The 22,189-nt window shown below is 38.2% G+C and overlaps 1 protein-coding gene across 1 annotated transcript in view; it reads left to right on the top strand.

The window, feature by feature from the left end:
* The first annotated feature begins 8,125 nt into the window (after positions 1-8,125).
* SCN7A (sodium voltage-gated channel alpha subunit 7) overlaps positions 8,126-22,189 on the top strand; it is a 117,393-nt gene continuing 103,329 nt past the window's right edge. Inside the window, exon 1 of the mRNA XM_054699826.1 lies at positions 8,126-9,002. The gene's annotated coding sequence lies outside the window, so the exon portion shown is untranslated. The remainder of the gene's footprint in view (positions 9,003-22,189) is intronic.

The following is a 22,189-nucleotide window of genomic DNA, read 5'->3' as shown; positions in this document are numbered from 1 at the left end:
AGGGGAAGACAGGGAACTGAAATTATGAGTATTCCAACAAAATACCAGATAATATAGTAAATTCTGAGCATTTGAAAGGGCGTTTTCTTCATTTAATTTAATCTTCTATCCAAGGCAGGATCCCCTCTCTATATTATACCTGAAGCACTGCAACATCACTGTAACCTTGAAAAACCCTCATGATAAGCTTACCACTTTAACAAAACATCACATTAGAATTTTGAAAAAAAAATCATTTATGGATAATAAATTATACATTGAGATCAAAATGACATAATGAATCCAGATTGACTTGCATCTGAATATTAACACAGTAGTTACCAATTGCATTTATAGACATATAAGGAATAAAATATACTATTTAAGAATGGCTTCTGGATTTAGACTGCCTGAGTTTATTATTACAACACCAGTACTCACTATCTATGACCTTTAGGAAGTCAGCTAAGCTCTCTGAGCATTGATGACCCAAGAGGATTTAAATAAGTTATTTACAGAATTGTCGTATGCCAACAGGTGGATGACTGAAGAATCTGGACAAAAGTTACTCAGAAATTCTCCATTCTATTCCCACATATTCTAAATATTAATATTAGAAATTATTTCAAAATAAAAATCAAAGCAAATATAATAAAAATGCAGCTTTTGTGAACTTAGCTTGTTAAATTTATAATTTTAATTTTTCAAATGCAATCTCTACCTGTTAACTGGAGCTTTTAATCCATTTCAATTTAATATAATTGATTTTTTCAGCTATTTTGGCATGTGTTTTCTGTTTTCTTTTCTGTTCTTTCCTTTAATACTCCTTTCTAGATGAAATTTAGAATTTTCAAAAACAATTTTGGCATTGCATTTTACTTCTTACATTTTTACATATACTTAAAAAAAGTTTTAGTGGTTGCTCTAAAAAATAAAAAAAATCCTTAAAATCACAATCTCTATTGGATTAATATTACACCAGTTTAGGCATAATTAATCTTCTATATTACTCCCTTGCTACCTCTGTACAACTGTTGTGATACAACTACCACTACATGTGATATAAACCTCACAACAAAATGTTATTTATTGTGCTTTAAAGAATCATATTTTTATGAAATTAGAACTGTCTTTTACATATACTTCCTTACAATTTATTTTTTGGTTTCAATTTTCAGTTTATTTCTTCAGTTTTCAATTTTTCAGTCCTTCTTATAGATCCATCTTTCCAATTTGTATTATTTATGGTTAGCACTCTTGGCTTTTTTGTCATAAATTAACCGTTCCTGTGTGGGTTTATTTCTGCATTCTCAATTCTATTCCATTGGAGTATATTGTCTGTTTTTGTTCCAGTGTGTACTGTTTTGACTACTATAGCTTTGCAGGATAGTTTGAAGTCTAAGAATGCGATACCACCACTCTCTCTTTGTCAGGATTCTTTGGCTATCTGGGGTCTTTTGTGATTGTATATGAATTTCTGAAATGTTTGCTCTATTTCCCTGACAGAGAATGCACTGATTCTATATACTGCTTTGGGTATGATGACATTTTAGCAATGGTAATTCTTCCAATCCATGAGCAGAGAATATCTTTCCATTTCTTGTGTCTTCTATTTATTTTAACAAAATCTCATAGTTTCATGCATAGATTATTCACCTCTTTGTTAAGCTTACTCCAAGTTATTTACTTCTTTTTCTTGCAATGTGAATGGGCTTTGCTTGATTTCTTTCTCTTCTAGCTCATAACTTATATATAGAAATGCAACTAATTAGATTGATTTTGTACCTACAATTTACTATATTGATTTATTATCTCAGTGAGGTATTTAGTGGTGTATGGAGGGTTTTTTTAATGTATATTATCACATATATTGTCATCTATTGTGATAGTTTTAGTTCTTTAATAATTTGGCTACCTTTTATATCATTCTCTTGCTTAAGCACTCTAACTAGAATTTCCAATAATATGTTGAATAATAGTGGTGAAAGTGGACATCCTTATCTTGTACCAGACCGTAGGAAAAAAACTCTTAATCTTTGACCACTGAGTAAGATATTGGCTGTGGGTTTATCACATATAGCCTTTACTGAGTTTTTTAAAATCATTAATGGATGTAGAATTCTTATCAAATGCATTTTTTACATTGTCACATCATTCATTTTTTTCTGCATTTCTTCCATTTCTTTTATCATGGTAATTTTGAACTGTCTGATAGAAAAATATTATCTCTGTTGGATTCTGTGGAATTGTTCCCTCATTGTGGTGTTATCATCTCTTGAGGTCTCAAATTGCTGTGTGTTGGTTTTGTTTTGTTTTGTTTTCTGTCCACTTTACTAATTTAGATCTTTCCCCCAGGAGTTTTGCATTCTCCAGCAGTAACAAATTGCAAGCTTCAGGTGAACCCAAGATTAGACACTGGGGGAGGCAGGTAACACTCCTGATTCCTCACTCTAGCCAAGAGCAACCAGGATGCCCTTTGTTTACAGACTCTGTTCACTGTGGTTACTTGTAGTTTCTGACCACACATTTTGAGGGCAGGTACAGATGTCACACATGGTGGGGGCAGTACTGAAGAGAGAAGTGTATACCCAGGCTTTCTTAAGCCCTGCAGTAGAGGAGTTCCCTGCCAAGAAGGCTACAGTTTCAGGTGTGTGCTTTGGTTGACACCCCAAGGCAGGCACCAAAAACCAACAAAGAAAAAAAAAAAAAAAAAAAGAACCACCCAGTAGACAGATAGAGTTCACTATGGCTATTCACAGTTTCTTTCTATGTACTTTAGGCACAGGCCAGAGGCCTGCCCAAGGGGGAGAGGTGGGTGTTTATGCAGTCTTTCTGAAGCCTGTGGTATAGCAGGCCCTGCCACAAAAGCTACACGCATATGTCAGAAGTGCTGCATTATCCCCCTTTGGAACAAAGCAGGTGACCAAATTTCTCCAATTCCAGGGCTGCGCTTTAACTCCCCAAGGCAGGCCGGAAAAAAAAAAACCCTGGGCAGACTGAGCTCGTTGTGGCTATTCACAGTTTCTTTCTCTACACTCTAGGCACAAATCAGAGGTCACATGGGGGTAAGGGTGGGTGGCCTCCTCTCAGGGTGGTACAATCCTGAGAACACAGAGATGGTGTGGTGACAGATGAATGGCTCTCCCCACTGTCAAAACTAGTCACTGACCACATGGATGCCTTTTATTGAACAAACAGGCTAGACACTCTAGAAAGTATGCATTTTCTTTCTTTTGCTGGAGCACTAGGAGAGCTTGGGGAGCCAGTGAAAAAATTGTGGGTATCTCTACCAGTGAACCAGCACCATTGCTGACTTACTGTTTCTCTGTCTTTCCTACCCTTTCCACTGGTTTCTGGTTCTCTTTTAAGACATTGGTTCTCTTCTAAGACTAAGCCATAGATGTGGCTTCTTTCTATAGATACCTACTCTCAGTGTCCCAGATGTCCACTGACCATATTCCACAATCCCCAGAAATAAATATTTTTTACAACACCATTGTAAACACCCACAGTACAATTAGCTACTACATATTTGAGATGTTTCTTTTCAATGTTAAAACAGATTGGTATCTCTGTGACTAAAATATACATGAAAAATTGTAAGTACTATATCATTTTGAAAACAATTTCAAAATGTTATCTTTTGCCAAGGGTTAGTGTGAAATTGCACTGTCCAATGAAGAGGCTGGCCCAAATTAATGACTTGGGAAAAGTACACTGAAACCCAAGTTTTATCTTTATAAAATAAAACTATGAAAATAAATTTGATTAAGCTGCTAAAATATGTCTATGTATTAAACAATACTATTTGCAATTATGTTTTGCTAGTGTATCATCAAAAGACCAAAAAGTGAGTAAACTCTTCCAAAAGCTGTAATTATGGCATTTTAGATTTTTAGAATCTTGACTAACAAATAGCAGATTAAAAATAATTTGCATGATTATGGAAAATAATTTTTGAAACATTACTCACATGAAAGACTTTAGAATGGGGACTAAAATAAAGCATTTTAAGATTTTGAGAAAATTATTTCTTTTAAATGACTAAAATAATCTCTTAAGTCTTGGTATCATTTATTTTTTATTTTATTATTTTATTTATTTACTTTATTTGTTTGTTTATTTATACAAGCACTGGGTACAGTCAGAAGCGCGGGAAGGTGAGAGAATTCACCAGAGCCAGAGCGGGGAGCAGAGCAGGCAGAAGGACGGAAGTACACTGCTGAGGGGAGCAGCGGGCGGCAGGAGAGGTCTGTGCGCCATGTGGGACCCTCCTCTGGTGGCCAGGGAGTGGCCGGGGAGCAGCCGGGGATCGAACCGGCGCCACGGAGGCCGCAGGCAGCATCGCAACCCAGCGCTCAACCGCTGCACCACCAGGGAGGCCCTATTTTTTATTTTATTTTTAATGAAACAGACTGAGACCAGTTCACTCTTTGAAGGAGCCTCTGCACATTAAACAAATATAAAGATCTGGGAAAGGAAATTTTTTTTCAGTATAGCAATTCTCAAAAATAACAAACACCGACAATCAGAAATAGAATGAGATTCAAAAAACAGGGTTGAAACTTCCGATCTATTGGGCTTTGTATCCAACAGAAGGCAGAGTAAATAGTAAACAGTAGGAACTGAAAATGCCTCAATTAGGTGGATACTGAATCTGAATTCACTATTTGAATCCAGGTCTATGAAGGGAGTCAATGAAAAGCTCTAACACTTCCAAGGATATAACTTATATAAAGAGGCATATCTAAGGACATGGGGGGAAAAAGAAAATCTTAATACTGAAGGCTGCTAAGCTGCTTGCTAGGACATGACTTGATCTGAATTTCTCCACTATCCCCATAAGATTAAAGAGCTAAACTGGCAATGTAAGATCTGGTTATACATCTGGAACTACAAGGACAAAAGCAAGACACCTGAAGCTACAGACAAGGGAAATAAGAGCAAAGAGAAGGGATGTAGGAGAGATAAATATTATCATAGATGGGCCTGCAAACCAAAATTTCAAAACTAATGAGGAAAAAAATGCTAAATACAAAATGCTAAAGAAAAAAATGAAAAATCTAGAGATTATAACTTTAGATACAATACAAAATAATAAATCTAAGATGACTTTTTTAAAAACCTGTTATAGATTATCAAAGGCAAAAGAGAAAGCAAACCATGCAATGCAAAAGCAAAAGATTATGAAAAACAATTGCAACCAAATACCAAGTATCAAAAAGGTAATCACTGAAATTAAAAACTAAGATTGTTAAAAAGGGACACTGCCAAAGGAAATATTAGCGTATTTTCTTATCATCGCAAAGAACTCATAACACATGAGCCAGTAAAACAGGAATAAACACACACAAACACACTCACTCACACACACACACACACACACACCGGTTCAAAACAGATGTCATGACAGATTAAGGGAGAGGACCAAATTTATCTCTAACAGAAATGCAGAAGACAACTGAGGAAGTATTAGGAAAACAATATCTAAGAAGACTGGAAATACTCTAGCACAAGAAGAAAACATAATTTTTCAGATGGAATGTACACCTGGAGGATAAACAGGATAAATGAAAATTAAACACTGTAGCAATGCATTGGAGTGATGCAATGGTAGTATAGTTCAGTACTAAATAATAGCAACAACAAATAACCGGTGCAAGAATAACTAACAAAAAACATTTCACATTCAGAAATGTATTCAGAGAGGCCTCATTCTCCCTACTAAATCCAATCCATTCAAATGTTCAACATATTCCTTTTTAATTGAAGTAACACTGACGTACAATGTTGTTTGTGTTTTAAAAGTATAGGATCTCTCTCTTCAGGTGATGTTACTACACCACACCCACTACCCCGGCACCCATAATCCACCACCATAATCCATTATGCTCCCTTCCCACTTTGTTCTCTCTACCCACCCCTCTTCCTCTGGTAACCTCAGTTCTACAGTCAGAATTCCAGGGTTTGTTACTAGTTTGGCTTTATCTCACCTTTTGTTTGGTTTCTCTTTCCTCCACACAAAAAAGAAACCACCTGGCATTCATCTTTTTCTGACTTATTTCAATTAGCATAATTTCCTCTAGCTCCACCCATATTGTTGTTGCAGATGACAAGTTTCATCTTTTTTAATAGCTGAGTAATATTCCACTATGTATATCTGCCACATCTTCCAGAGCCACTCATCTGTTTTGGGGTACCTAGGTAGTTTCCATATTCTGGCTATCGTAAATAGTGTTGCAATGTACACAGAAATGCCTATTTCCTTTCTAGTGATTTTATATTATTCAGGTAGATAGCTAGGAGTGGAACTGGCTGGATCATATGGTAGACTCACTTTTTTCTCTTTTCAGAAACCTCCATATTGTTTTCCATAAGAGTTTCCCCACCAACAGTGTGTGGGATTCTTTTTTCTCCACATCCTCACAAGCACTTGTTATTTTTGGTCTTTCTGATGTGGACCATTCTCACATGTATGATGTGGTATTTCATTAGAATAAAAAATTTGCCCGCTGAATTAATATAACTCAATTATTAGAAACATAAAGTTTATGTTTTAAAAGAAAATGTAGGGCCTCCCCTGGTGGTACAGGCGGTTGAGCGCAGCTCTGTGAAGCTGTCCGCAGCCTCTGCAGCGCGGCCACCCTGCGAGGATCCCACATGGCATGGCAGGCCTCTCTTGTCCTGCCCGCTGCTCCCCTCAGCAGTGTGTTTCAGTCAGTCTGCCTGTTCTGTTCCCTGCTGTCTCTTATGAATCCTCTCACCCTCCCGCGCATCTGGCCTGTACCCCCGTTCTTGTATAAATAAATAAATCTTAAAAAAAAAGAAAAAGAAAAAAGAAAAGAAAATGTAAAAGAATATACTGATGGGGTTAGGATATGGGGAAAATATTCTTAAACCACATCTCTCCAACAAATGTGAGAGTAAAGCAATCTTTTTCACTGGGCTAGATAAGCAATTAAAGAATCAGCAAGTACCATCTGACTGGTTTCTTTCTTTCAATTTTTTCTATTTAGATTACTAATTCTGAAAGAATCAAATAAAGTTTCACCCAGAGAGAAATCATGTCTCATTTGGGAAAAATTTTAAACCATCTTGGCCATGAAGATTTGGAGCCTTCTAAGTAAACACTGAATTCCATCTAAAGGTAATTCATACTGTGCGAAGTTCAGACTCCTGGCAATAGGAGAGGCAAATAAATTTGATACCTTCCCCTCCGTTTTGACCTCTGTAGGGTAAGGAAAAAGTATCAGGCTTTTCTGCCCTCCGCCATTAGGATAGATGAGGGAACCCTGTGATCCTGAATGCATGCCTGATGGCGGGCACCTGGAGTGGGTGCACCTGGCCTAAGACTGGGCTTTTAGGGGCGGCAGCATGGGAACGCCAGCAGAAGAGGGGGGAAGAGGGAGAGAGAGGGAGGGGGGAGGGAGAGGGTGAGAAGGGATGAGGGGGAGAGGCAGAGAAAGAGGGGGACAGAGATAGGGAGGGAGAAAGGGGTAGGGAGGGAGGGGTAAGAGGAGAGAGGGAGGGGGAGGGAGAGAGACAGAGGTGGGGGAGAGAGAGGGGGGGAGGAGGGAGCTCATAGATAGAGTGAAAACTTGCTGGAGGCTGGGAGGACTGCCAGCCTCCCGGCCCCCAGCCCCCCTGCCTGCCATATGCCTGGTAAATCTAAATAAAAGACCTGCAAAAGCCACTGAGGACTCTGACTCCTCCTTTACCCGGTCCGCTGGATCAGAAAACCAGCTCTGTCCCTACAACCTCCTTTTGCTCAGGCTTCCCCAGGTTTCCACAACAGGAAACTTGCCATGTTTTTCACTCCAGGAGCGTCTCTGGCTTGGAGAACTCTGGCGCGCCTGGAGAGGTCACGGAAGCTCTGAACCCTGACCCACATACCTCGAGATAATCATCTCTTCAGCTGGCTTTTGATTTCCACATGTTCAAGGACTCGCCTTTCCCAAGAAGATCTTGGTCCGAAATGGTTGCGGCGTCCTGCTGACCAGAGGACCCAGCAAGGGAGAGGGTGGGGGGAGATGCCAGGTCAGTGACCCCAGGTAACTGCACTTGCGCCTGCGCAGTGGCCACGGCCTACTGCGCTGCGGCCGCCGGTTCCCGCGGCTCCTCCTTGCGCGCTGTGGAGAGTCTGACTGTGCAGCCGCCGGAACGGCCTCACCTTGACTTCGGTGGTTCAACCATGGCGTTGGAACCATTACTTTCAACACCACAGCTTTCATTCAAAACATGATGGTTACATTTGCTGCCAGACCAACAACCCAAGTTGTTGGAAAGAAGATGCTGAAAACGAATTCACACAAGACTGATTCAGGTGCGGGATATTCCCACAGGCCCAATCAACACAATACAGTAAAGCTGAGAACTTTTCAGGCTCAGGAAGCGTCGGTGTCCGATATTGGCAGCTTTAGCCGGCAGATGGCAGAATTAGTCGAAACTGACACAGCTGGACTTTGACTTGGGTGGGAGACCACGCCACAGTATGTTTTCCACCACTGGATATGAGGGCTAACAAGGGAATCAGTCATTGCCTGAAGAACCCTTCAGTTGTTCATCCTAAAACAGCTCACCTTTCTGTGCCTGTTGATTTAAAGAAAGTGGGTCAATTTGAACCTTTCTTGTTCCAACCATACTTTTATCTGGCATGATTCGAAACCATCTCCACTAATGAAGACGAAATTGACGCTGAGTCTGCTACCAAGCATAGAATTAGAAATTCCCAATGCGGGTATCCTCTACCTTCATTCAAGAACCAAGTACTTCAGGAGCTATTTAATAAATAGGGCCAAACCTTGTATGTTTCGCCTAATGCTCAAGGCGAAAATTCCTTTTTTTGAGAAATAATTATGTTGAAAAGGTTCCTGAGACTACCAAAAGAGTTTCAGGTTTCCTGGAAGCAGCGATAATGGGAGGAATAAGTGGATTCAGCTAAATCTATAAAACTTTATGTTAAACATTAAGAAGATTCTAAGATCTCCTACATGAATTCTCAATTCTACTTGCCAAGTGTAGAGGTAAGTGAGCAGCAATATGCCCAAGACTTTAATCTGAGTTCATCAGTTACAGTATTCAAAAGTTCTGTGAATATTCTAGGTAAATAAGGGCTTTGTCCTTAGGTGTTGTTTAAGGTAATTAGCCCTGGAGTATATAATTCAGGCACATCCTAATTTTGCTTACTGATATTTTTATTGGTAATACCACACACTACTACCCATTTTTTAAAATTCATTTTCAACTAAGTATTTTAACCTACTGTAAGGCAGGACAGGCCACAGTGCAGGTTTTCTGATCCCATGCAGACCGGGTAAAGGAGGAGTCAGAGTCCTCAGTAGTTTTGCAGGTTTTTTATTTGGGGTTCGCCAGGCATATGGCAGGCAGGGGTGCTGGCTGGGGGGCTGGGAGGCTGGCAGGCCTCCCAGCCCCCAGCAAGTCTTCACTCTATCTGGGCTTTCTAGTGTTCGTTCTGCTGCTTCTCGGCTTCTCTTTCGGCTTCGGCTTCTGTTGCTGCTACTTCGGCTTCTACTGCTGCTGCTGCTGCGGCTGCTGCTGCTGGCGTCCCCGTGACGCCGCCCTTAAAAAAGCACAGTCTTAGCTCAGCTGAATCCCATCTACCTAGGCCCACACCCTATTCCAGGTGCCCGCCATCAGGCATGCATTCAGGACAAGGATCCATCATCTATCCTGATGGCGGAAGGGCAGAAAAGCCTGATATTTTCTTTACCCTACACCTGCCAAAACTTTAATTCAAAAGACAAGAGTTGGGCCTCCCCGGTGGCGCAGCGGTTGAGCTCTGGGTTGCTAAGCTGCCTGCAGCCTCTGCAGCGCTGGTTGGATCCCCGGCTGCTCCCCGGTCACTGGAGGAGGGTCCCAAATGGCGCGCAGACCTCTCCTGCCGCCCGCTGCTCCCCTCAGCAGTGTGCTTCGGTCCTTCTGCCTGCTCTGCTCCCCGCTCTGGCTCTGGTGAATTCTCTCACCCTCCCGCGCTCCTGACTGTACCCAGTGCTTGTATAAATAAATAAATAAATCTTACAAAAAAAAAAAAAAAGACAAGAGTTACCATATTACAATATTTGGGTTTAGTATTTGTAACTATTGCAGTTGTAGCTCCTAACTCCTTCCCTGAGAGAACAATTGGATTAGTCTACCACAAATAAGCTTAGGGGAAAAAAATAACCTACTTCAACATGAAACCTTTTAAGCACTGGTACTTTTCATATATCTAGACACTTTAGCTTTAAAACAATTTTCTCTTCCATGTTTGATTTCTTGTAATAGATTTTGAAAATGTCAGATTTCTTTTCCCTGGTTTTACAACCAATCTAAACCAGTCCTTCTGTTCTATCTTCTGGAGAATGTTGAGAAACAAGCTACTTATGAAAATTTTCCTTCATTTGCATTTTCTTTAGCATTGTTTAAATATATAGATACATAGTCTTTTTTCCGTTTATCTTTTAGTTTATGTGAAATAGACTAAAGCAGTTAACAAACTGAAATGCCTTCCATTTCTTTCTTTTCTACTTTTCAAAGATATGTTAACGACTATTGTGCACAAAAAAAAACCACTCTGGATTTTAGTCTGTATATGAATATCGAGACAATAGCACAATAAACTACAACCTAAAGTAGGGTTGATTTGGGGAGAAAAAAACGATGTGTCCTTTAGGATAAGCAATAAGTGAAATTTTAGCGCCACCTAGGGTGCTATACTGGTATGACACCTTGGAAATAGAAGCATTCCTCTTTGGCAAGACATGCATTAGGCAACTAGGCTGGGCACTGATCAGATCAGGTATAGTTAGGGATATTCTGAGTTACTGTCCTGAAGAACAGCCATGGAAAATAAACCATTCTTAGATTTAAGGAATTTACCAAATATATACAGATCCATTCAACGGAAGTACTCATTCATATGTCAGTTTTAAAAATATTAAGGTTTGAGTGATAGAAATCCTGATTTGATGGAAATAGCAAAGAATTTGTGATGGAAGTCAGGGTGGTAATAACATCTTGGAATAAGACAGTTCATGTGCATCTAAAGATAATTTTATATGCATAAATTAGGTCATTATCGTGCTTTGGTTTTTGTTTGAATCTATTTTTTAAATGAATCTATTTTTATTGTATCAAAATATATTGGCATGAGAAGAAGAAGAATGACAATAGTATTTACAATTACTATTGCAGCTGTCATTTTGGTGGTACATTTCTATTGGTCATAAACTTTATGTAGTGTTTTGATGTAATTTTTCATTTATGCTCAACAGCCCTGTGAAATAGATACTGATATTATTACCTTTTTAGCTGGATAAATTGGGGTTTAGACACTTAAGAGACTTATCTAGTGTTCTCTTTGGAGTTGCAGTTTGAAATTTGAAGTCATGTCTGATGAGTTCAAGTTCTAAACCATTCCATAGAAATACTTGGAAGTCAAGGTTTCATACAACTAGCTCCTGAAGGCATTTTCCCTGGATTTAGAGAACTATTTCCCCATGTTTATGTTTCTATAAAGGCACTTCCACTCCATTTCCCAGGAAGGAATACCTCAACTCATCCTTTACCACCTAGTCCTAGTATCAGGTTCTCCCCATGGTAGAAGTGAACATCCCCATTAAGTCTGTCTGTCATTTCCTGAGTCTCATTAACATGAGGTTAGGACCCAAACATTATAATTAATTACCATGGCTCCAACTCTCTTTTCCCTTGGAAAGAACCATATCCTGGCACAGCAAATCTTTGCTCTTAACAATTCCATAGAGTAAGCTGAAGAAGCCAGGCTTGTTGCAGGTCCAGCTTTTCACCTGGTGTATGATAGGTAGGTTGGAGACTAGAAGATCTCAGTTTCTAGGATCAGCATACAGGCAGAAAGATTCTGTTATACTCTTCAATTCAGCTAGTAAAAAAATCTGCACCTATTTTAATACTTCCTGGCTCTTGCTCTTTGTCTGACATCAATTGATTAAGTTCCCACAGATTGGAAGAGTGATTAACTAGGTTCATTCAAACCTCTTGACTATGGGAAGCATTGAAATTACAATACAAGCCTAAGGCTATTTTAGAGCAAGTCCAGGTTGTTTCTGGAATGATCTCATTTGCCTAGAATATACCCAATGGCAGAGTAAGTCTAAAGCCTACTGAATTTTCCTCCATTTGACAAATCATTAAATGTGCTTCTTAAATGATTGCCTATAATGAAGTTAATGGAAGACTAACAAATTACAGTCTTGTCATGAAACAGGGTGGAACTGAACCTAATGAGACAATGTGAAATTGCAAAGAACTGCAGAATGAATTACAGGGGTCAATGGTAGTTGTCACTTAAATGAACTGTTTGACTTGATGAAGTTCAACTGCAAAGTGATGATTGATGTAAGAACAAGTACATAGAAGGAAAGATAGTTACCAATTCTCTGTTTTCATGGAGTTTAAATGATCATACTTATGTGAAGAATTTAATTTAGACTCAAGGATACAGTCTTTTTTTTTTTAAGATTTTTTTATTTTATTTATTTATGCAAGCACTGGGTACAGTCAGAAACACGGGAGGGTGAGAGAATTCACCAGAGGCAGAGCAGAGAGCAGAGCAGGCAGACTGACGAATACACTGCTGAGGGGAGCAGCGAGCGGCAGGAGAGGTCTGCGCGCCATGTGGGACCCTCTCCTGGTGGCAGGGGATTGAACCGGCATTGAACCAGCTTCACAACCCAGCGCTCAACCGCTGCGCCACCAGGGAGGCCCACAAGGATACAGTCTTTAACTGAAAAAAATGATGGCAGGCCAATAAGTTATTGAGATGAGAAAAAACTAATCTGTCTATGACATTTTATTTTTTTAAAGATTTATATTTTTTTTTATTTATACAAGAACTGGGGTACAGGCCAGAAGTGTGGGAGGGTGAGAGTGTTATAGGACAGGGAGAGGGGCAGCCCAAACCCCGCAAACCTGCCTATTCTAAATGGGTTCTGTCATCCGCCGCATCAACATAAAACATATGAGACTTTAATGGGAAGGAACTTTAATAAAACTAGGAAACAATACAGGTAAGGCAAAGAGTCTAGTTTCTAAATGAAGCACCCAAAGTTACCCGTCCCCTCGTGGGTAAAAGTCCATCCAAATGGGATTGGCCCAGAGCAAAGCCCCAAAGCCTGCCACAAGTCTAAAGCATCTTCCAGTGGGGACCCACAGCAAAGGGTCAGAAATAACCAGACAAGCCCGGAAGGAAAAGAGCAAAATCAACATCAAGATAAAAACTGCCATTGTCACCTTCCCATGGGTCTCACCCACATCTGTGTCACCCAGTCTACGACCAAAAGACAAGCACAGTTTCTTCATGTGTCTCTAGGCTCCATGCGCCTCCTCCAGGTCTCCTGGCTCCATTCTGCTTTCTTTCTCAGTCTCTTCTTCTGCTTCTCCTCTTCCTGCTCCGCTCCACCCTTCCTTGGGTGGGGCAGGGAAGCTGGAACCTCCCCCTTTCCTGGGGACCACCCTGTTACAAGAGGATTCACCAGAGACAGAGCAGGAAACAGAACAGGCAGAAGGACCGAAATACACTTCTGAGGGGAGCAGTGGGCGAAACAGGAGAGGTCTGCTTCGCCATGTGGGATTCTCACTGGCCGGCCAGGATTGAACCCGTGCTGCAGAGGCTGCGGACAGCTTCACAGTGCAGGCACTCAACTACCTGCACCACCAGGGAGGCCCTGTCTATAACATTTTAAACGACTCTTTTTAGATTCTAAAAGTCTTGCCTAAACCTATGACACGGGACACTCATCAGAACTATGCTTTCATGCCATGAGGCAGAAATAACAAATTCTCTTGGTATCATCTAGTGAGATCACAGCCTGTCAGTTTGTACTCTGCACCTACTAGGCAAGTAAAACTTTGCTTGGAGGGGGAGGAGGGAGAAACAGGGAGAGGAAGAACTAGAGTCAAAATAAGGGGGGAGGGGTGTGCAATTGTATGGGGAAAATAACCAAAATGAAAATGCGTACATTGTGCAAAGATGAAAAATGATGTAAGAATTATATAAAATAAAATAGTTAAAAAAAAAACAAAAACCTTTGCTTGGGTTGTGAGAATTCTCCCTGAGTGAGAGTGGGTAATAGGGATGTCTGGCAGGTAGAAGATTTCTCTTAAGTTATTTTGATGCTAAAACTTGCTAATCACACATCATTTAATAAGCAGAGTCAGAAGGTATTTGGAATTATTCCTGGTTTATTTGCATAGTATCAGTAATAATATATAAAGAATATAGGCTTTTTTCTCATTCTTCTGTATTTTTTTTAAAAAAAGATTTCTCTCTTTTTTTTAAGATTTATTTATTTGTTTGTTTGTTTGTTTGTTTATACAAGCACTGGGCACAGTCAGAAGCGCGGGGAGGGTGAGAGAATTCACCAGAGCCAGAGTGAGGAGCAGAACAGGCAGAAGGACCGAGGTACACTGCTGAGGGGAGCAGCGGGTGGCAGGATAGGTCTGCGCACCATGTGGGCCCCTCCTCTGGTGGCCGGGGAGCAGCCGGGCATCGAACCGGCACTGCAAAGGCTGCGGGCAGCTTCGCAACCCAGAACTCAACCGCTGCGCCACCGGGGAGGCTCTCATTCTTCTGTATTTGAATATAAGATTATATCAAGCTGTGAATTTCTTCAACTATTATTTAAATATATATTCATTCAATATCAGAAAAGGTTCTATACAGTAGGTAAATAGATTACATGTACAACAAATGGGCAAAGATATATGTCTATTATTTGGACATAAAGAAGAAATTAAGTATTTAGATTATGGGCAAAATTATGTGGAAGACTATACTATAGTGGAAAATAAACAATTTGAAGTATAAATTATAGTTTGGGATATGGTTAACACAGAAGTAAATGTAAATATTGCTTCTAATTTGCTACATAAACTTAGTTCAAATAATATAATTCCAGAATACCTTTTATGTAGTAAGAAAAGTATATTTTACTGATACATGTTTAGGTATTTCATTAACTCTCAGGAGCTGGTTTTTTTCCCTTGGATTATTTTAAACAATGGAATAAAAAATGGTGCTGTTTATATTAAGCACATATCTAAATAAATGTATATATTACTTACATCTCCAATGCTTCAATTCCCTTCCCTCATGATCAATTTCATGCTCCTCTGGAGTAATCCTGCAAGTACAAATTATTTCCATAATGTGAGTCTCATGATCCTAATATTTATTGCCCTTCCCATTTGGAGGCCCACGCTTCATAGACCATGACTCTCAGAAGAAAGGAACAACAGGGTGGTAGGAAGGAAAGTGAAGACAACCTAAACACAGAATACAACTTACTATGAAACAAAACAAGAGGTATAGGTGACTAACTTCAAACCAAGATAGATTATTAAAGTGCTAGACCCCCCCCCCAACAACATCACCACAGTCCAAGGTAAATTAAGAAGATGACAAATAAAGATAAATCCCCAGTGCCCCAATCATATACACATGCATAAGTAGCTACAAAAAGGCAATGTATATCCCTAGGAAGCAAGGACTATCTCCACACATTTGCAGTTTTCTGTACCAACAGCTATGAATACACTTTCTTCTCCAGTGCACATTGGACATTTTCAAGAATAGATCATGTACAGGGACATAAAAAAAAGTCTATGAAAATAGAAGTTATATCAAGCATCTTCACAGATCACAATGTTATAAACCTAGAAATTAACCATAAAAGGAAATTTGGAACAACCCAAAATATGTGAAGACTAAAAAAAAAAAAATGCTTTTGAATAACTCTTGGGTCAATAAAAAAGAGCTTAAAATACATTTATAGACTAATAAAAATGAAGAGTCAAGCTAGACCCTATGGAATGCTTTAAAACAGGACTACACAGGAAGATCATAGCAATATAGACCCACGTAAAAAAACAAGAAAGACCCATTTTAACAATTAAACTCTGCAGTTGAAGAAACTGGAGAAAGAACAACAGAAGCACCCAAAAACCACTAGAAGGCAAAAGATAATAAAAATTTAAGCAGAAATAAAAGAAATACAAAAGTACAGGCCAAAAGATCATGAAACCGAGAGCTGATTCTTTGAAAAATGGGAATATATTGAAGCCACTCAAGCCATCTCTGAAAACAAAACAAAACTGGATTTCTTCAACTTTAGAATGTTAATTAGCTAGGTCCTCAACAACAGCAGAATAAATTGAAACAGAGTTAAATCAATACTAGTTCTTTGGTCCTAAAACACTACAAATTTTTTCTCTTATGGTATGGAGACCAGACCTCCTGACATCAAGGTATTAGGTAGGACATCAGTGAGCTATTCATCTGAACAGGTGCAAAAGCATCAGTCTGTGAAATAATAGACACCTAAAGATCCACAGTAAAATATCTAGGGCTATACCCAGTTTCTTGTAAGTAGGATATAAAGTCAATTTTTAATATTAAAAAGAACACATCTTATTACAACCCATAAAAGCTAAAAATGAAGAGATAGAAGGACATTTTACGAATAGAGGCAAAGTCTTAATCTAGTACTACTGTGGAATATGCCTAATGAAAATTTTAAGGTAGTGCTTATAAACCATGCTTACCAAATTAAGTAAAACAATGGATGATGAAAAACAAGAACACAATAAATATTAAGAAAATATGAGACTACTACTACAACTAGTACTAATGGATCTATAACTGAATTTAAAAATACATTTGTCAACAGTAGGCAAATGTAAGTAATGAAGAGAATGAGTGAACTTGAAAGTATATGGCAGAGAACACACAAATAGAACAATTAAAAAAAGGATTTTAAAAATGAAAAACCAGATATGAAAGAAATACTAAAGAGGTTATTAATAAGCAACGGCAACAAACATATATAGAGAGAGGTATAACTAAATTGTACAAAGTGGAGAAGGAAGAGAGTAAATATGTGGCCCATGAGAATGAATTTGAGATTAGATCATGCAACAAGCCAGAAAATTAGTCTCTCATACACTAATTTCAGGAGAACCTTTAAAAGAAAATCATTAGAAGTAACACATAAGACAATAGAAATGGAACCTAAGCAAGACAAACAAGGAAGATGAAAAAAATTGAAAAACAAAGACAAAAATGTTTTCAACATGACAATAATCACTATGTCTCAATAATCACCTTAAATGAGGATAGCTTGAATTCACCAATTAAAAGGCTTAGAGTGTCTGTCTGTATTTCAAAACAAATTGCAACTTTCTGTTGTTGACAGGTAAGTCATCTTACCAACAAAGACAAGCACAGACTTAAAGGCTAGAAGACAATCCTACAAGCAAATTGCAATCAAAAAAGCTTATAATTATATCAGATAAAATAAATTTCCAACTAAAACAGGTAATAAGGGATGGAGATGGACATTGCGTCATAATTAAGGGCCGAATACAACAAAAAGAAATCATAAATATGCCTGCACCCAATGATGAAGAATCAAGATATGTAAGAAAATTATTAATGGAAATAAAGAGCAGTGTTGACTAGAACACAATAATACTAAGAAATTTTAGTGCTCCACTTACAGTGATGAATAGACCAACAAAATAGAGAATAAATAAGGAAACAATAGTCTTAAATGAGGAGCTATACCAAATGAGCTCAACAGATATGTACAAAACGCTCAGCCCCAAAACACAGCATATATATGTTTACAAGTACATAGCAAACATTTTCAAGAATAGACCATATGTTGGCACACAAGTCAATTGTCAATAAAACTATGAAAATTATACCAAATTCTCATTCTGATCATAATGCCTTAAGGCTAGAAATCAACTATTAAAAACAGTAATACATGGAGACTAAATAATATGCTGGATAATAGCCATAGAATGAAAGAGAAATTTAATGCATAAGTCCAAAAGTACCTTGAGACCAATGAAAGTGATATTTCAGATTATCAGAATTTATGGGATGCAGGAAAAGCAGTCATAAGAGGGAAGATAATTGCAATACAGACCACATTAAGAAGCAAGAAAAATTCCAAATAAAGAACTTAATACTTCACATAATCAATTTGAAAAAGAGAAACAAAGCCCAAACTAGAGAAAGAAGAAAATAATAAAAATAAGAGTACAAATAAATAGAAATCAAAAAGTCCATACAAAATATTAATGAAATTAAGAGTTAGTTCTTTGAGAAGCAAATAAAATTAATAAAGTTCCCACTCCACTAGACTAACAACGGGAAAAGAGAGAACATTAATAAAAAGAATTGGAAATGAAAGAGAAGTTGCCACAGATGGCAGGGAAGTACAAAAGTTTATAAAAGATTATACAAACAAATAGATGTGAATAGATTTGAAAACATTTTTTCTCACTAACAACAAAATGTACTATTTCCCCCCAAGTTCACAGGGAAAATTTAATAAACTATACCATGTCTGGGACCATAAAGTCCAAGTTTTTTTTTAAGATTTTTTTATTTATACATATAAGAGCTGGGGCACAGGCCGGAAGTGTGGAGGGTGAGAGGATTGACCAGCAGCAGAGTGGGGAACAGAACAGGCGAATCGACCAAAATACACTGCAGATGGGCCTCCCCGGTGGCGCAGCGGTTGAGCGCTGGGTTGCGAAGCTGCCTGCAGCCTCTGCAGCCGGTTCGATCCCCGGCTGCTCCCCGGCCACCAGAGGAGGGTCCCACATGGCGTGCAGACCTCTCCTGCCGCCCGCTGCTCCCCTCAGCAGTGTACTTCGGTCCTTCTGACTGCTCTGCTCCCCGCTCTGGCTCTGGTGAATTCTCTCACCCTCCCACGCTTCTGACTGTACCCAGTGCATGTATCAAACAAACAAACAATAAATAAAATAAATAAATAAGACATGCCTCTAGAAAATTAAAAAAAAAAAAAAATACACTGCAGAGGGGAGCAGCTGATGAGACAGAAGAGGTCTGCTGCACCATGTGGGATCAATCCCTGGCTGGGGATCTAATTCATGCTGCAGTGGCTGTGACAGCTTCACAGTACCACAACCCAACTCCTTGTGCCACCAGGGAGGGCCCCATACAGTCCAAGTTTTAAAAATTATACAGAATACTTAATGTGACTACAATGGAGTTAAGATAGTAATGAATAACAAAACAAATAAATATGGAAATTTCTAATTGTTTAGCAATTAAATAACACATTTCTAAATAGCCCATTTTATAACAAATGGTTGAAGAAATAAGACAGTTTGAGCTAAATGAAAATAAAATAAATAGAAATTTGTAGAATATAGCTAAATAATACTAGAACTAGTTCCCCATGAATATTGAAGGGTGATTAGATACATAAACTCTCCGAAAATAGAAACTATTCAAACTACTCAAACTCTTATATGATGTCCACATAGCCACAAATCCAATATGTGACAAGGAAGACAAATTACATGCCAATGTCTCATATTCATGGATGCAAATATTAAGTCAAATTCAATAGTATATAAAAAAATAATGTGCCATGAACAAATTGGTATATTGGCAAGAAAATAAAACTGTTTTGACATTGGAAAAGCAGTTATTCTAGACTCTCTTCTAAACTAGGATTCCTTCTCTCAGATGAATTCTGATCCTTTTGCCTCTTTTGCGCATTGATTTTACCAAATTCATATTTTTATATTACTATGTTTTCTTTTCCCTTGCCTTTTAATTGTCTTCCTAGTTTTAAATTGTATGGCTTTCAATTACAATTTCAAATCTTCTAGCAATACTCAGGCAGCTACGAGTAAATAGTATTGGGCATACACCTCTATAAGAGCAGTTTCTGAATTCCCAAACGCTGGCTTCTCTGGTGAAGTATATTTCTGTATGACTTTCTCTTTGTCCTTCAGTGGGAGCTAAACAAGCTCTTAACACCCATTACAACTTGTGTTAGGACTAAAATTATTAAACATTGCCCAGCCAGACACATTATCTTAGGTCAGATTACATAAAAAATTGAATCTGAAGTAAAAGTTTATGTGCCTGATTTTACATTGGTGATGGCAACCGCATGGGAGCTAAGGTCTGAGGATTGCAATCATCAATAAAACATTAGCAAATAGCTTTTGCTTCAGGTTCTGATAGCCATAATAAAAGAGAGAACAGATACACAGGTGTCCATTATTGAGGCAACTACAGTTTTGTATCAATAATATTGCTGGATTTTTGCTTGGTCTTGCTGGATGTTGTTGTTTTAACTGTATTTTTTATTGAGGTAACTGATATACAACATCATATAAAATTCAGAGGTATGGATCACACCTTTTCAGATGTATATCATCATACCACAACCACCAGCCAACACTCGTAGTCTACCACAGTCCATAGTCCATTGGGCCCCTTCGCACTTTCCTCCTCACCTTTTCTCTCCATCTAGTACTTGCTATATGTCTTTATAGAAGCAGCATCTCAAGTAGTGCAAACCAGGAGGATGTTGAGAAGGAATTTATTCTGGTTCCTCTGGACTCCTACCTCCCATTGGTCAAAATTTTCCCTATGGAGGATTAATTGGTCTTCACTTTTCGGCTCCTGTAAAGAAGTTGAGTCAAAATCAGAAAGAGGAGCAAATATATAAAATTGAGCATTAGATCATGCTCAAACAGTTGGGACAAATTTTACATAAAGTTGGTAAATTGATAGCAATCAGAACCAAAATACTTATAAAAGCAACCAGCAACTGGGACAGATGTATTCTAGAAAATCTGCAGCAGTAATGTTGCCTGAGTCTGGCTGTTAAACTCTACAAATATATTCCATTCTTCTACAATGTTACTTTTTTAATGAATAAGATTATTTGCTGGTTTTCAATTTAATGTTCAGCAACACTATCAGATTAACTTCCTGATTTATTATAAATTCTGTACTACTACATCCTAGTAGACACATATACTGATAGAGCACTGATAATTAATATCCCCAAGTGATTTATCAAAAAATAAAAAGCATATATTGAAACTCAGAATATATTATAAGATTACAATTAACATCAAGTTTTTGAAAGCCAATGATTTTACCCAAACATTTTTATTTCATATTGGTATAGCACTTAGAGCACACTCAGTTGTGTTAACATTTCTTGAGCATGTGTCCTTAGCAGACATAAAATGTGGTATGATGACTAAACTCAGTCCATTTTAGGTGGTTATAAATAATATTCACTGTAAAATAAGCTTAGAAAACAGTGAAAGTGGAGAATGAGTGGTTAGAAGTGAGAAATAAAAGTAGCCAATATGCTAACAGCTTTTACAAGCTGTTTAATACCTCTCCTTTATATGCAAGTCACAGTGAAACTGGAAATTATGTTATTACTATGAGAAAGGGCTATTCCATACTTTTAGCATCTCTATTTAATTGTATTTAGAAAATGGATTAGAGTTTAACTTGTCACTTATGGCTCTTTTAGTGAAGCTTGGAAAGAGTTGCTTTCCAATGCTCTCTGCTCTGCAGTCCCAATGGGCCTGTGAGGAGTATTATGTTCTTCTAACTCTTGGCATAATATTGTAAGACGATACCGATGCTTAGCCAAAGCAGTTACATTAGAGAAGTGAGTATTTGGAAGAAACCAGTGCTGCTCTTCTAGAGCTAATAGGGCAGTCCTCGGAGGAAACTTGACTGGTGTGGGCCAAGATGCTTGGAGACAACTCCTGGGGGAGGGAGGGTTCTAAGTAAAGGAGCTGACTCCTCCACCTGGTAGAAAACAAATATGTGACTCTCACAAGTACAAAATGACTACATCATTTTATTCATGATCACCAACCAGAATAGAATGGTCCTTTGGTTATTCTATACTTGTGATTGGGGCTACAATTAAAATGTAAGTCCTTGGACCCCACTCCATAGCTATTAGATTTGCATTAAATTCTTCAGGCTATTTTTATGCAACCTGACGTTTGAGGACTATGAGTTAGCTTAGAATTTAAACATTAACTGCTTATGCACTAAGGATTAAAAGCATAGACCCTGAATAAACCTGCATAGTCTTAACTACTTAGGCTGGGTTGATAAGTTTATTTCCTTTATGAGCTTTTAGTCAGCCTATTATATGCTCACTGTAATGACCATTGTCAAGACAAAGCTCTGTTTTCTTTCTTTTTTTTTTTTTAATATTTGTATCTCCTTTAATTGAGTTAACTGGGTTACATTACCGTTTATAATTTAGGGATATAGGTTCATATCTTTTCAGCTGTAAAGTGCTGTTTTCAGTGCCTTTGCTCCTTATATGCTGACTTTTAATAAATT

Source organism: Talpa occidentalis, unplaced genomic scaffold (assembly GCF_014898055.3).
Source record: "Talpa occidentalis isolate TD23 unplaced genomic scaffold, MPIMG_talOcc4v2.1 talOcc4.3, whole genome shotgun sequence".
NCBI lineage: Eukaryota > Metazoa > Chordata > Mammalia > Eulipotyphla > Talpidae > Talpa > Talpa occidentalis.
Note: the sequence above shows the minus strand (reverse complement) of the source record. Positions and strands in the feature narration are given on the sequence as shown.